The sequence below is a fragment of the Columba livia genome, chromosome 3, assembly GCF_036013475.1.
Source record: "Columba livia isolate bColLiv1 breed racing homer chromosome 3, bColLiv1.pat.W.v2, whole genome shotgun sequence".
Lineage (NCBI taxonomy): Eukaryota > Metazoa > Chordata > Aves > Columbiformes > Columbidae > Columba > Columba livia.
The window spans coordinates 112169147-112185039 of NC_088604.1; the positions used below are offsets into that span (position 1 = coordinate 112169147).

The following is a 15893-nucleotide window of genomic DNA, read 5'->3' on the forward strand; positions in this document are numbered from 1 at the left end:
ACTTGCTGCCACAACTGCAGAGATTATTTCCTGTTCTTCATAGGATTTATGCATTCACCATCATATCCACTCGAACCAAATTATGACTTTCAAGGGAAACCTGGCGATTGCTGCAGGGCCTTACCTAGGGCAAACATCAGACTGGGGTCCAACACAGCTCTGGCCTACCTTTATCTGCCCCTCATATCGGTCCCAGTGCAGAAAAATAATGGTCATCGTTCAGCTCAGTGAAATGGTTCACAGAAAGCCAGGCCTGACACTTTTTGTGCACAAAGCTTTCCCACAGGCAAAAATATGCCTCAAAAAGCTGCAGAAATAAGCTCATAATGCTGTGATGACTGCTGCTACACCATCAGGAGAGAAAAACACACCACAGATACTTATAGCACTGGGCCCTGGGGCATGCTTGTGGCTGTGCAGTGCTACCAGAATACACATTAACAAACAGAGCAATAACAAGGTAATAATTGTGAAGGGGGAAGAAACCTATCTGATCCACTCTTAAACTGAATTACAGGCACCACACATATAACAGAATCTGACTCAGTAGAAACTGGTCCAGCTTTGTAAAAGCAAACGGGCCTAAAGGCAAACGTGAGCAGGCAGTGACTCTTTGTCATGGTTCATAGAGGGTTATCACCCTGGGGTTTTTTACGTAGCACAGAGTTGTAGCTTTATCTGCCTGCGTTTCTGTCAGATCGAGAAAAGGGGACTCTCTAGAGAAGTGGCCTAGTGAGTAACGGCGTATAAATCGTCAGCCAAAACCAGAGATGTGTAAGTAACACAGGCCTCTCTGAAGGCGCAGCCTGTAGGATAATTTAAGCATGTCTTGATGGTGTAGAACTGCAGAGTGGAAGTAATCCTCTCAGTGTAACCTGCTGTCAAACTGCATCTGAAGGCATTCATACAGGAAAAAAGATCGGAAGACTCATGGCTCTGCAGCCACGAAGTGGATACTCCATCCATCCCGGACTGGCTGGCTAGAAGCAAGAGGAGAGTAGGTCAGTTTGAAACAGCTTCTGCAGCGCGTTCAGTCTAAATCTTCCTCAACTCTGAAGTGACCCTGTAAAGTGCCACCTGACAGCAGTCAAGTTCCATCAGCACAATTCAGAAAAAGTGATCCCTGGAAGTACAAGAGGACATGCTAGAGGGGAGGCCAGTCATGTACTAAAATGCCTACATGATTTTTGAACGAGAGCTGGTTCAAATCCCACCATCTCTTTGAATAAGCAGAACAAGCACCTGACTGGTGAGAGGTCTCTACAGTGCTCCTGAAAATCCCTCCTGCTCCATGTGATGATATGCACTAGAGTCTTTGCTCCTCAAAAAAATCCAGACTATAGCCAACAGGTTTTGTATCAAGAATTAGTTGCTGCTCAGAGAGCTGTGAATGATCTCATAAGCTGCAATATTTTCTAAGTGAGATAGGCTGCCAAGGAGACAGAGGTCTGATTTTGGGAAACAGCTGCATCACTAGCAAGGGTCATGCATCTTGGCTCCTCCACAGAGAAGAATTTGTTGGAAACTCCACCCAGTATGGAGTAAACAGTGAGTTACTGAGGATATGCTCTCTGCCCAGAGGATTTCTTGCTGAAGGAGACAACCCCCTTTGCAGCAAAATATGGATAAATATGGATAAAATATGGATTGTGGCCAAATTTGGAAATAATTATATCTGCTCTGCTCATACGACATTCCACAACGGGGCAATTGGCCCAATGCCATTTCCATGCTAACCGATTGTAAGTCGCCATCAGTCTTTTATTTAAATCCATTGAACTGCTGACATACATCTGACCAAGCAAACAGCAAATACCCTGTGGCCTACATTATAAACAATTCCATAAATGTCGGGAAATCGAGACAAAAGTTGTTCTTTAGAAACATCTGGCAATCGGCTTGTGCTGGGAATATGGGTCTTGGTGCTTTTGATGCTCTTCATAGCCATGTTTCCAACTCGCTAGCACTGCGATGATCTTAAAGGTTTTTTCTAACCTAAATGATTCTGTGATTCTAATATTAGGGGCATGAGAATTCCTCAACATCTAGATTTGATTTCAGATCTCTCTTTGGCCAGGTGACGGTACATTGCCCAAGTTGACACTCCAAAAATAGCCATCTCTCGGCTACAGTGGGAATTAAGGCTGCTTGCAACAAGTGCTAGACCCTATACATTGGTAGATTTATTGTGCTTATAAAAATTTTATTTCAGTTCAGTGGTTCAAAACTGAAAACCATGAGCCAAACTCACCACTAATGCACACCCCTTGAGTTCAACAAGGTTAGAGATGGGGTGGCTGCAGCTCACTTAGCACGTTATCTCCCTTGAAATGCACTTTGACCATACGGTTGGTGCAGAGACACAAGGAATGGCAAGGGTGACACACACCCTGGCAAGGACGCCTGTAGAGCACATCAGTGACACCACGTAAGCCTGCTGGGATCATATTTGCTCACTAGAACCAAGTAGCTGGCTCAGAGACAGCACCCCTTCCCAGAGCTGAATCCCAGTTAGCCATGATTTACAGAGTTCTTACTTAGAGCCTGGTGAATTTAAACAGATTTCTCAGGCACCTGGATTTACCTAATCTCATCTTTCTTAGATCTCCTTGTGGCAACAGAACTAGTTTGGCTGTTCTCAAGAGATCTCTGACTGATCTCGGTTATTGAAGGGATGAGGGTTGAACCTCCCCTCCTCACCGTCCTGGTTTTGTTAAAACAAGTTTCTCTTTTAGTGAATTTGTCTGTCAGCTAAAGCCTTCATATTAGCTGCATTTTCCTGGAGAACCAGATCCATGTTTTGGTAAACATAGCAATGGAATGTGAAGTTATGATAACAATTGATACGAGAGGGGCAACGAGAAACAGGTGACCAAGAAACTGACCAACGGAGTATAACAGTCCATTCACGTGAATACTTCATATAAAAGTGGGAGATCACGAGGATCTCGTCCCTTTTCCCTTCTGCTTATGGCCAACATTAGGAGAGGACCTTGCTAGTCGTCCCTGCGAACTGAGGCCTAGTGACAGACTGAATCCAGCTCCGATTGGCTGCAGAGTCCAATCCAGGACTTCAGGTGCCGGCTCTGCAGTTGCTGAGACTTTCAAGATTGGTTTTGTATATTTTGTATTATTTTCTCTATTCTTATTAGTAGCATTAGTAAAACATTTTTAATTTTTCCAACTCTCTTCTCTCTGTCCTTCTTTCCCTCCCGATCACCTGTCCTTAGTGGGAAGTGGGGAGAGGAAGAAGGGAAAAAGGGGGGAAGAGAAGGTTCGCAATACATCCGCCACGGTTTTATTGTCACCCCACAATCAAAACCCTCGACACTCACCAACCCCACAGTCTTCATGCTTGCCTCTGTCATTCTGCTGCCTCCCTCCCTGACCAGCTCTCCACAGTCCCTTCTGGAGGCTCCTTCCTGCATTTTGTCTGTTTTGGCATAAATGTCAGAGGTTCAGTGTTGCTGCTTTCTGCTTGTGCGACAACAGCAGGGGACCACTGAGTCCAACAGACCCCTCTGTCTGAAGGTCTCATCCTGATATTCTGTTAGCATTCAGAAACATTTTTTGGCTATTTGGAACACAGTATTTTCTCTCTAGATTCCATTTACCTATGACAACAGCCCTGTCAGGTAGTTTAGGACCAGATATAGCAAATCTCTCATATTTCTCATGTAAGAGCTTTCCAGAAATCCTCCTGTTTTTCTGAGATCTACCATTGCTATGTGCCTACATCCCAGATGCTTTGCAACTTAATGAACATAGATCAAGAGAGCAAACCCATTGCAGAAAAATACAACAGAAGATAAAATTGACATATGTGGTACTGAAAACAGGCATCAGCTATGAATCTGAAAGACAAAGAGAAGGCTTGTGACAAGTATCTGCAAAAGGAACTACTTTCCTGGCATGACAGTTGCATTTGAGGCAGAAGTTATCATTAACCCACAGAAACTTCAGCCATTTCCATTTTAAAACCTGGAACTGAATCCTACTTTCAGTTACGTTTAATGGACATGGCATGATCTTTGGAAAAAAAAAAATCTCAAATTATTATTATTGATATGCATCACTGCCAGTCACACAACATTGGTTCATGAGGACAACTCATCCAAAATATCCAAACCAGGCACCTGAACTTCGCTGTGTTGACAAGTGAAACAAACATGTATGATTAAAACAGGATATTGCAGGTCTTCTTACATACATTATAAAAAACAGCTGCAGAGGTCGGTTTTAGTGTTCCTAAACCCTCAAAAAAACCTAAACAAACAACAGCAACAAAAGACCTCTGAAATGCCTTAGAAATGAAAAATCCTTAAAACAGATGTTAATAGAGATTATGAGTATATATCTTATTAACCTGAACAGCTCAGTAGGCAAGAGACTGGGGTAACAGTGCCCATCCCATACACAGAGTTAGTAGTTTGTACCTCACAACTTCCTACCAGCTTATCTACAAGGGTGTTTGGTGGCCTTTGACTCCTGTCATCACAGAGAGGAGCTGATACACAAGGAAGAAGGATGGCTGTGGAAATCAACTCACATTTGCCAACTAAATAAATAAAACAGAATAACCATTTTTAGCACTTCTCATCTTAAATGTCCAAAACTCAGAAGCCAGGCCTCTTAAAGGCAAAGGACTGTCTTCAAATCAATATTGTTGATTTATTTCCTTATTGGCTTTCTGTATTTAGAGCCTGCATTGGAAAAAAAAAAAAAAAAAAAAGAAAAAGAAAAAGAAAACAACAACAAAACCCACACGAACACCACTGGAAAGCTTTGCTCTGCCACTGAAGGAGCTAGAAATGCTGCTTTCCTGCTGACAGTTGAGGTACTCACACAATACCATCTTCTAGAAGAAGGAAGTATTGTCAGACCTAGGAGGAAATATTATGTGTTGCCTGTACACCATTTTGCCTCTCCATAGCTCACTGGGCTGCTACACTTGTCAGCTGTTTTTTCCCTCTCAGGTTGCCTGAGTAACACAGTCAAATTCGGGCTGAAGTCAGATTGTTTTCAGCCTGCACTTGTCTTAAAGTTTACTATATCTCCACACCTGAACATACCAGCACTGCCAACAGCTTACCAGCCTTTGCCAGCTACATTAGTTTGCCTGTTGCCTCTTCTGACGAGCCTTGCTGTCATTAGAATGTACATTCACTAAAATACACTTTGCCCGTGCTGCTGATGACTTCCATACAAAAATACATTGAGGCCGGGTGTGCATGTAGTATTGCCACACTGAAGTCATTAACTTCTGCCAATTCCAGGAGGTGGTCTAGACCACGGCAGGAAAAATGGGGCTGTTTTGACATTCATGAGCTGGTTAACCCAGTGGGTAGCCCTCATATGGCAAGAATGTGAGCCTCTGTGTTTGTTAGAGGCTCCAAAACAGCTACATGGTTGAGACTCAGAAAAGAGTTCCTTAGAAGAAAAATAAATTTTAAAAACCCACTAATAACAACAAAAAAATCCTCCCAACAAATACTGTTGAGTGTCAGCAACCCTATCCTTGCTCAAATCAGTCTCAGCTAAAAATCAAAGAACCTACATGCCCTTCGGGTGTAGGAGATTTCCAAGACCCACCTAAAGTAACTGCCACTTCATCTGTTTTCTGTAATTACATAGGTTTCTTTGTAGTTAACACATTTAGGATTGTTTAAGGACAATTCTGGGACTTTTAATGGCTTGTGAATCACAAGAGAATGGGCTGCTGATGTAGTAATGCCTTGTAGCTTTCATAACTATGACTCCAGTAAAGACATCTAGGGAGATTTGTATAAAACAGTAACAAACTTGTACTCCAAACAGAAGATTTACATATTGCATCTAAAACATGCATTACAATGTTTATATTTTATGCCATTGCAACTAGAACAGATGGAGACAGTCCCTTCCTTGAAGAGCTGGGAAAAGCTAAGGACACTTTTGTCAGATTCCCCAAAACAAGAGAAACCAGTGCCTGGTTATTCTGCATGCCCAGAGGTCAACACTAATGGGAGTGGCAGTGATACAGAAGACAAGGGCGCTTGAGGTGTTCAGATGAGTACCCCAGTGCCACTGAACAGATTTGAGAGGAAACAGGGACTGCCACATAGGGCTAACACGCAGCACAGCAAAGCCAGGCTCAGCCAGCTCACAGACCTGGGTGGGGTGTCTGATGTGGCTGGGGGATACCCTGGGACCATGAGGTCCCTCAACCCTATCACAGCCGAGAGCTCGGCAGCGCCCGGTGGAAGAGCTGGGCAGTCTCCACTGATTCTGCATGAGCTGGGGGCACCAACCACTGCTCAAAGAAACAAGTCTCAGCTGTTTAGACATCTGCTGCACCACCTTGCCATGCCACAGGGCAGATCAGCAGTGGAGCTTAGTAACAGGCTGCTTAGTACATTCTTTGCTCAGCTGCAGCTTTGTTTAACTTAACTAACAGTAACTGCACAAATTTTCTTTTTACTAACTCTTGCTCATTCAGAAGCCACCAGAAAGTGCATCTTATTCATTCAGCTGGCTTTGATAATGCCCACCTTATGAAACCACAGCCACGGTTTTCACTTAAAGCTTTTGAGGCTGATTGGTGAATTCAGTCAGACGAGCTCTTTCTGCTTGATAATGTGGTAGTAGGGGTTATTTCAGCGATAATGGTAGAAGATAAATGCAGTTTTACTGAATTAAAAGCATTTCAGAGAAATGTACCAACTCAGTTCCATGTCAGGATGGGAAATATTTTACTTCACATTCTGTGAAGATAAATTGCAATGGTTTGGTTTCCTGTTTTCAATTTGCTTGATTTTCTTATATTTCTTTTCCACAGAAAAATTTAAATTAGTTAGCACTGCACTGACAATAGCACAAATGAAAGCCTTTAGCATTAGTGAAATGAAATAGTCTGGTATGTCCAAAGACCATTTAAAATTCATTCTATGGATAATTTCAAATCTTCACATGTCCAATTCAATTAAAAAAATTAAAAAATCAAGCATCACAATTTATCAGGAAACAGACTATCTAGCTTCTGATCAGCAGCACTGGCAGGCTCAGCAGAGGGAAGCAAACTGCCTGAAGTTTGAAGATTTATCTAGTCTTTGATTACACCAAGTTTCATCCCCACACTGTGACTGGGGAAGCCCAAAAGAGCTTGCATTGCCAGAAGCCATGTTGTACTGTACATATTTCAGAAATGAAAGAAAAACCAGAAATAAAAATAACTGCACTATCCACTGTTAGCAATCCAACATCTTTCAGAAGATATTGTGTATCACACTACACAATATATGAAACAGCTTAGAGTATAACTAAGTTACATTCAGGAACGATGCTGTAAACTCCAAAATGAGAAATAAAAAGCTGAATTGTTTCCTTATAAATGTTCAATTTTCTTGAGAATTATGAAAGACTAAGCTTTATGAAGGACATAAATGTAGACTGTAATAAGTTATCCCTACCATCCTCAATTCCAAACACAGCAGGAGTGTCTGACACTCCAGACCATGCGTGTTTTTGGGAGACAGCCTTTCTGAATAATCTTGACACTCCACACTTTTCCATTTGATACTTCTAGGAAGGCTGCGCCCTCTCCTGACAGTTTCGGACTCAGCAGCAGGGACTGATAAAGCCGCTCTGCTGCAGCAAAGTCAAGGCGAGACCTTGGAGTTATCCAGACCAGTCCTGCTTGACTTAAAACCTCTATTGCGCTATGCAGAGGGGCTTCACATTGAGAAGAATATCTCAAAATTACAAGGTCTTTTCACCATGCTGTAAATAAAGAAATTGCTTGGAAGTATACTCTAAAGAAAATCCACCATATGTTTGAAAATCGATAGACCACCACTCTAGAATAATCTCCAAATAACATACAGTGTTTACAATCCATGCAGTTCTGTAAAGGCAACTTTCATATGTTGAGAATATAACCTTGAAATCAGTGTTGTAACCCATGGATTCCGTTTCACAGAACTAATACATTATGTGGCTAATGCTATCATAGTCAGTCTGCCTTCATAAGCAAATGGAATCTCCTTCAACCAGCAAAGCTTATGCAGGAATGACTAAAGAAATCCCACCCATCTTGTCAATCATACACACTATGCCAAAGTGAAGATCACCGTATTTTCTTTTATGTGGAACGCTTAACTCTGATCTGATCCTCCATTCAAGTTAAATGAATTTTACAGACTCGCAACTGCATACTCATTAAAGTTTCTGGTCCTAGGAACTACCGAATATCACCAAGAAAGAGAAGGAAATTTCCCTCTGGTCAAACTGACAGGGAGGGATTTTTTTTCCTTGCTTAGTAGCTTAGGATATGAGTCACTTCCTCAAATCACTTGGGAATTTTACTTAACAAATTTTCTTTTATTCTAGGACATAATTACTGACGCTGTCAATCTTTTTTGCTCTCTTCCTGCAGTACATGGTTGTGCTTGTGGCTTTGGTCTTTTCCACAGAATGGCTTTACAGTTGTTTGGGGGTTTTTTTAGGGTGCTAAGAAGAATAAACTAGTTTGTCTGTTGCTTTACAACAAAGTATTTCACTGCTTTTATAGGTTCTTCTCTGCATGCTTAGGATTGTAAAACATGTTGCAGTACATTGGGTGAAGGTCAAAGATTTTTGATTGCTAAATTGCCATATCTTCCAGTTTCCCCATCATTCTCCTTCTGTCCTACCAGATCAGCACAAGCTTTACTCTGCATTTCTGACACTAAGCTGAAAAAAAGGAAACAGCCACCAGGCGGCGAAATTTAATGCTCATACAGCCTCATTAACAGTCACACAGCCTCATTAATAGTCACCTATTATTATCTTCAGCTACTGTAACAGGATTCCTAAAGTAACAGAAACATTGTATTAACAAGATAATCTCCCCTTATATTTATTATTAAATTAGCAGATTAATTATAATAACTTTTAAAGGCGTTTGAGGCATTTTTATTCCACGAGCCTATCGCAAACACGAAAAGTTGTATGAATAGCCTTGTTTTAAGCATTCCTCAGCATGTTTAAATACATGATTAAGCCTCTCTAGGAATAAAGCTTTAATATTGCACTTTGATCACTATTTTATTATTGTAATTTGCTTGCATGTTGTAACAGCTCTACAGTGTTCAGTTCACTACTGTCAAAGGATGAATGGCAGGCTTTGCACGTAATTTAAAAACATGTTAAGCATTTTCAAAACCTTAATGTGCTGGTAGTTCTGACAATATTCACCAATACAGCATAAATAGGTATTAGAAAACAAACAAACACACTTGAAGAACAAAGCAGGCATGTATTGTTATTTCTCATTATTTCATTTAGTGGTTTTGCTGTAAGCATTCTTTCACCTATGAGGTCAAACCACTATCTACTTGTGCTCCTTGGGAAAAAGAACAAATAAGATATATATTTTTTAAATATTAAAATTGTTTAAAAAATAGAGTATTTATCTGTATGTCTTTTTGTCAGTCTTTCTACTCCTCTTTACAGAATTTGCACAACCAAAACCCAAACAAAACTGTAAAAAGCCAGTTCAACTAAAGCATGATTTGACTGACAACTAGCCTATGTACACACCATCCCTAGGAAGCGTAGGCATACATGAATCTCTTTTTCCAGAAATAAATTCGCAAAACTACTCTTTGAAGGTGGTAACTCCGTCAGACCCTGATGCTCAGGAGCTGAGGTTTCAGCACAACGCAGACAGGCCCTTGGGGATCCCACCTGGACTAAGAGCTCTGCAAACTCTGAAGCTGAGGAACTTACCCCCTTGGTCACAAGGAGACATAAAGGTGGAATAGTGAGTGGTATGGCAGCCTGTTCCAGACATGGGTTGAGGATCAAACATATGGGATCACACTACTCCCCTCTAAACTTCAAAGGGGTGAAAATTTGCAGTAAGCAAAACCTCCTATGCAGAAATCACAGGACGGGTGGTGGTTGGAAGGGACCTCTGGAGATCATCCAGTCCAACCCACCTGCTAAAGCAGGTTCACCAGAGCAGATCACACAGGAAAGTGTCCAGGTGGGTTTGAATGTCTCCAGAGGAGACTCCACAGCCTCTCTGGGCAGCCTGTTCCAGGGCTTGGTCACCCTCAAAGTAAAGAAGTTTCTCATCATGTTTACATGGAACCTGCTGTGTTTCAGTCTGTACCCATTGCCCCTCATCCTGTCATTGGGCACCACTGAAAAGAGCCTGGTCCATCCTCTTGACACCCACCCTTGAGATATTTCTAAGCATAAATAAGACCCCCTTTCAGCCTTTTGTTCTCCAGGCTGAACAGCCCCAGCTCTCTCAGTCCTTCCTTGCAATAAAGATGTTTCAGACCCCTCATCACGTTTGCAGCTCTCCACTGGACTCCCTCCAGTAATTCCTTGTCCTTCTTGAACTGGGGAGCCCAGAACTGCACGCAGTACTCTAGACCCGCTCTCTGCCAGCCTAACCCTCAAGGCTTGGAAACCAAACACTCCCGCAGCGCGGGCATAACCACGGTCGTGTTGGCGGCAAAGCTCCGAGCCACAGCGCAGCTCCCCCGGGGAGCTCAGCCCTCCGGACAGCTGCCGGGAGGGATTGTCCACAAATGCCCCATTTCTATTTTGGATGGGGGTTTTTTATGTCTCCGCGGGCAAACGCCCGCACGGCCCCGGGCACGGAAACACTGCAACCCGACGCTGCCCTCTTCCTCCCGAGACCAACATGGCCGCCGCGGCATCCCCACGGCACCGCCTCACCCCTCGTCCAAGATGGCCGCCTTGCTGCGGTGGAGGCGGCTTGCCAGCACTCAATATGGCGACAGCGCCGTTAAACCACCATCCTCCTCACCTAGCAAGGGGTAGGTATCACCACAGCGGCGTTAGTAGCTGGTTTGTTTATTAATTTACGTGCCCGCCCCGCCGGCTGCCGCTGGAAGTGACGCGACTCCGGGGGCGGCGGTGCGCTGCCTGCCGGGAGGCCAAGTGGGCGGTGGCGGGGCAGGAGGCGGTGGCCGCCGGGAGGGGGCCGGGCCGCAGCGACGCGGTTCCTGTCGCCGTGACATGGGTTCCCCCTCGATGGCGGTTGCCGCGGGAGGCCCCAGATAACCGGCTGCGTCCCCTGTCCCCTTCCCTCCCGCCGCCATGCCCGCTCGGGCCCCGCCGCCTCCCGCGCAGCCCGCAGGTAAGAATCGGCGCCGCCGCTGCCGCCGAGCGGGGGGCCGTTCGTTCCCTCCGGGCCTGGCGGGGGAAGGGCACCCCCTGCCCCGCGGTAGCTTGCGGGGACCTCCGGGGGCTGCACCCGGGGCCCTGCAGCGGCCGGGCCCGTCAGGGCAGCGCGCTCTCCGTCCTTCTCCCTCCGTCCCCAGGGGAGGGCGGCGAGGCCGGGCCGCCCTGTCGGGGCGGGGGGGAGTGAAGCCCCGCAGCGCTCCCCTTGCGGAGGCGCCTCTTGCTCGGCTTGCCCCGCCGCGGCTGGAGCGGGGGGACGGGCCGCGGCGGGGCCGGGCTCGGAGCCGGGCGGCTTTGTCCTTCGGCGGCGTTGTGCCGCTCCTCGCAGCGGCCCCGGGCGGGGTGGCTGCCCCGCGTTCCTGTGGAGTTCAGCGGGGCCGCAGCTGGAGGAGAGGGCTCGGTCGCTTGAGGTGCGGTAGAAGAAGTTACGCTGTGTTCGGCTTTTCCTCATAAGCTTGCCTTCTTTAAGTGGCGTAAAGTGTGTCAGTTGCTAAATGCATCTGAAGATGCCATGTTAAAACACAGTTATGATTTTAATTTATTTACAATTAATGCCATTCTAAAACGGGGGACAATTGCTGAAATGCTTATTCGGTCCCGACACTTCGGTTTGGTACTGTAAGTGGCTACCTGATGAACCAAAATATGCTTTTTCCCTAGAGTACGCAATCCCTTAAACCAAGGGTTAAACCTTAGGATTCCTTCAAAGCATCAGTAAGTTGTTTTCTTGATAATGACAGCCCCTTCCTTCCAGCTTCAGCACAGAAACTGAAACCTTCAGAGGTTTGACACTCGTTTTAAAGCAAACCTCTATTCATAAATGGAGTGTGTAGGAGAAGTATTGTTGACAAGAGCTGTACTGTGTTGGTCATATAAGTTTTGTTTTCACATGTGATTTAGTGTGATGTGCTTCATTAGAACTGATTTCTTCAGCTGTTCAGTTCATGGTAAAGTGTGTTTGATGAATGCTGGTTTTTAACTAGGTGGTCCTTAGAGGCTGAACAGAATTAAAAGTTTTTCCTCCTTGTTTCATCCTCTGGACATATGAACTAGGCTTGGAAAACCAATTAGCCTAGTTTAAGCATAAAAACGTTAGGCTGTGTTGCTGGCGCACACAGGAGTTTGTGTGCGTGATCATACAGCTGATGTGTAGGTAGCAGTTCCTCTTCCTGAAGTTGGAGCTGTAGCTGGAGGAACATAACATTAATTGGGAGAGCCAAGGGAAGGGGTGAAGTACCTGTGGCTACTGAGAGTCTGTCAATATGTTTTGGTTTGGTGTTTTTTTGAGGGTGGTTGTTGTTGTTGGGAGTCTTTTTTTGTTGTGCTTTTTTTTTAAAAAACATTAATTTCTTATCAGTGAAAATAACTAGCTTAAACTTGAGGATACGAGAATTTAAACTTAAAAATATGAATTAGCTGTATATTAAAGGGACTTCAGAAAAGCTAATGTGGCTATGGTGTTTCCATTCTACTTTATGTTTGCATAAAGTACATGTTGTGTGACCTTCTAAGGTCATGTGAAAGTATGACCTCTTGTTTTTACTTCCTTAGTTTGTTTATAAGTAAGCAGTTGAAGGATCTCGGCCTCAATAGATCAGCTCATGCTGTCCGATTATTTATTTTGTTGTATTGTTATTTTGGTTTATTTTTGCAAACTCTGAAGTAAACTTATGCTTTCGTTTAGCAAAGGATTTAATAGTCTATAAAATTCAGTTATACACAGTGAATCATATTTGTGTTACATAATTTCTGTTGATGAAGGAAGTGTGTGATGTTATGCTTATACTTAAAAATTACTTTAGTAATTTACTAAGTTAATGCCAGCATTTTAACACATTAATTACATAAAATAATGTTCTGAAAGTTTCAGGGCTTTGAAAAGAGTTGTCTTTCACAATGGAAATAATAGAGCAGCTTAGATGGACTTCTGTCAACTCCTTGCCCTTTCCTCCTGAAATATTCATAGAGCTCTCCTTGCAGATGCATAGTGGTATCAGTTGGAAACCTTACGGTAAAGAAACTGTTGCTGGATCTGGTTGTGTTCACTGTACTCAGCAGCATAATCTTTCAGATAATGATTATCTTTTTCAACAAAATGTTCATTCCTTTCTGTGCTATTGTACTGTTTGACAACTTAAACTATGTCGTTGTGAACGTTTCAGTGCAATGACATGCTAACCTTTTCACGGGGATTCAAAATACTCATGACTTTTCTGGATAGCCCTCTTATGAGAAGTGTCTTGGATCCTACCCATCGCTAGGTTTCAGAAGTTTTGTCTGTTAAATTTAGTTTTTCTTTGTGCAGGAAACACACTGTGCAAAGCTGCTTCTATGCGCACAAAAAAAAAAGGCCTTTGAAACTGACAGTCTCGTTTCCAGCAGACTTTCTTCAATGCTCATGTCTTTAGAAATGAAAGCTTTTGGATTGATACTGCAAAGAGTGTTTCTGTGTTGGTACTAGTTGCAAGGTAATGTAATGAGTCTGCTTCTTCAGGGCAAATCATTTGGGCTTTTCAAATCTCAGAGTCCTGTTTTGGAAGAACCACAAGGAAGGGCAAATCATGTCTTTGCTTTAGTATGTTTGAAAGTAGGTACCAAGGGAAAGAAAATATGAAACCTCAAGTTCATATGTGTGTTGAAAAGTGGTAGAAAATAGATTTTATTATTTCGAGTATTAGGTGTCCTTCCTGTATTGTGTTTTTAATATGAGATAATGTCTGTAGGTGGGATAAATTATGAATAATGGAGGCATGTTCTTGCTAAGTGTGTTTAATTTGCTTCAGTCAGGTTGTTTTTTTTTTCCGTTTTCCAAACCCCCTCACCTACTTGCTCTCTGCATGTTGAAGAAAATACTTGTTCACTTAAAAACAAGCAAAAGTTTGCAGTAACAGAAGGAAGACCTATGGTTGTTCTCCCTGTGCAAGTGTATTTCCTCTGCCAAGCTGTGAGAGAACATTTCTCATAAGAGTGAACTTCTGGGCTGTTGTAATCTGCTCTTTACTGTAGTCTTTGTGAAGTCTGAGGGGTTCGTATGTGATGGAGAATATACTGCTCTGTAAATAAATCTCTTGAGAACAGTTGACTTTAGGTAATCTAGTTCTAATACTTTCTAATCCAACATCTTTTCATCTTAATTTAGAACAAGTTCTCAGCTAACATGTTTCAGGGTAATATCCAGAAGTACATTTTCTCACCAGCTTGAACACTGTTTTCAAAGGAATTTAAGAAATTATAAGAATGCAAACATCCCAGTTATGTGTTAGTTACAACATCTGTCTTTACACATTGTGTGGATGTGTACTGTACATTGGACACAAATATTGTGTTCCCACTGAGCCAGATTTTAAACCTGATTGACTTTCCCAGCCAGATGTGTTTGCCTATAGGAATTTAAAACATGCTTGTTCTTGTAACATTTTCCCCGCTGTTTACGGATTTAGGTACAGACAGTGTCTTTATCTGCTGCTGTTAAAGCAGCTCAGTAGATTTAGAGTTGAACCATTAAATTTTTTTGCTTATTGTAGCTTTATAAAAATAACCTGGTGTTTTGATTTTGGAGAAGTGACGCTATTCTTGTTTTTTTTTTTTAAAAATGAGTTTAATAAACTAGCACAAGGTTTAGGTTTGTATTTTTTCAAATGTTCCTCTGGTTCCACAGCTAAGCCAAAATGAAAGAGAGAGAAGTGAAGCAGCACAGGTACTGAAAGTATGTGTTTGATTGCTCGTTTATATAATCTAACAAAATTTGAAGGAAGGCAGCTATATCCAAGATCTGTTTTACATTTCACAGCTGTACCACCTAATTTAGTCTTCCTGTATTGTCAGTGATGAGAGGAAGAGCAGTGCTGTCCCGGAGGTTTGAATCTTGCACAGGCTGGATTATCTGAGGTTACCTGGTGTTTACTGCTGGCCTGGGGAGGATAGGAGGATGGGAAGAATGAGCTGCCTGAGATAAGTGTCTGAATATCCGTGGAAGTCTCCAGAGTTTTGTTACTTTAACGTTCCTTTTACATACAATACTTTCTAATAGAAGGTGTCTGGCATATTCGGTGTTTGTTGAAACCACAGTAATGTACCATGGTATTGATTAATTCAAAATGCCAGGTAATGAGAAATAAGGCTTAGATACATTGGCTGCGTTGGAACTGGAGAACATTGTTTTCTTCAACTCATGTATGTTGAAGCGAAAAAGAGTTGCTCTGAAACTCCTGCTTTGGGTAATGGACCTTCTCACTGGAAGAGCATTAGGTTCAAAATCGAAAACATTGATTTCTTGGAGGCTTTATGAAGTAAACATTTTCTTACTGTGTTTTGTTTACCGGTAACATTCAAAAAATAAAAGTAAACTTATTAAGCAATTTAAGAACATATTGATTTTAGTCTGGACAGTGACTCTCTGGAGTAGATTTGGGTTGTAGGAATGCTGTTTTAACAGACAGGCTCTCCTCATTTGCAACAGCCCATCTAGAAATAAGTTCTCAGATGCAGAAAGACTCTAAATCCATTTCCATTGTTCATAGACCAAAGAATAGGCAAAATTATAACAAAAGAGGACAGCTTTTCCTACCAAAAGCCAACATTTTGCTGTAATGTGAAGTCTAAGTCTGTTATTTTTGGTTTCTGCTTGAGGAATTCCCATGCAGTAGAAGAGTTAAATGTTTTTGGAAGGATCAGATACTTGCAGCTAATGACTTGAATCCATCTACTTGCCA

The 15893-nt window shown here is 42.8% G+C and overlaps 1 protein-coding gene and 1 long non-coding RNA gene across 9 annotated transcripts in view; one reads left to right on the forward strand and one right to left on the reverse strand.

Moving 5' to 3' along the window:
• The window catches only part of LOC135579209 (uncharacterized), a 23684-nt gene extending 12744 nt beyond the window's left edge, over positions 1-10940 (reverse strand). Inside the window, exon 1 of the long non-coding RNA XR_010471897.1 lies at positions 10805-10940. This is a non-coding gene — a long non-coding RNA (uncharacterized LOC135579209). The remainder of the gene's footprint in view (positions 1-10804) is intronic.
• The window catches only part of AFTPH (aftiphilin), a 47318-nt gene continuing 42099 nt past the window's right edge, over positions 10675-15893 (forward strand). For 3 of the 8 annotated variants that reach the window (XR_010471890.1, XM_005505356.4, XM_065059782.1), the window contains exon 1: positions 10675-10814. The gene's annotated coding sequence lies outside the window, so the exon portion shown is untranslated. Of the gene's footprint in view, positions 10815-10934; positions 11138-15893 lie in introns of those variants that run through there. The other 5 variants (XR_010471889.1, XM_065059780.1, XM_065059783.1 and 2 more) reach the window with 2 other exon arrangements.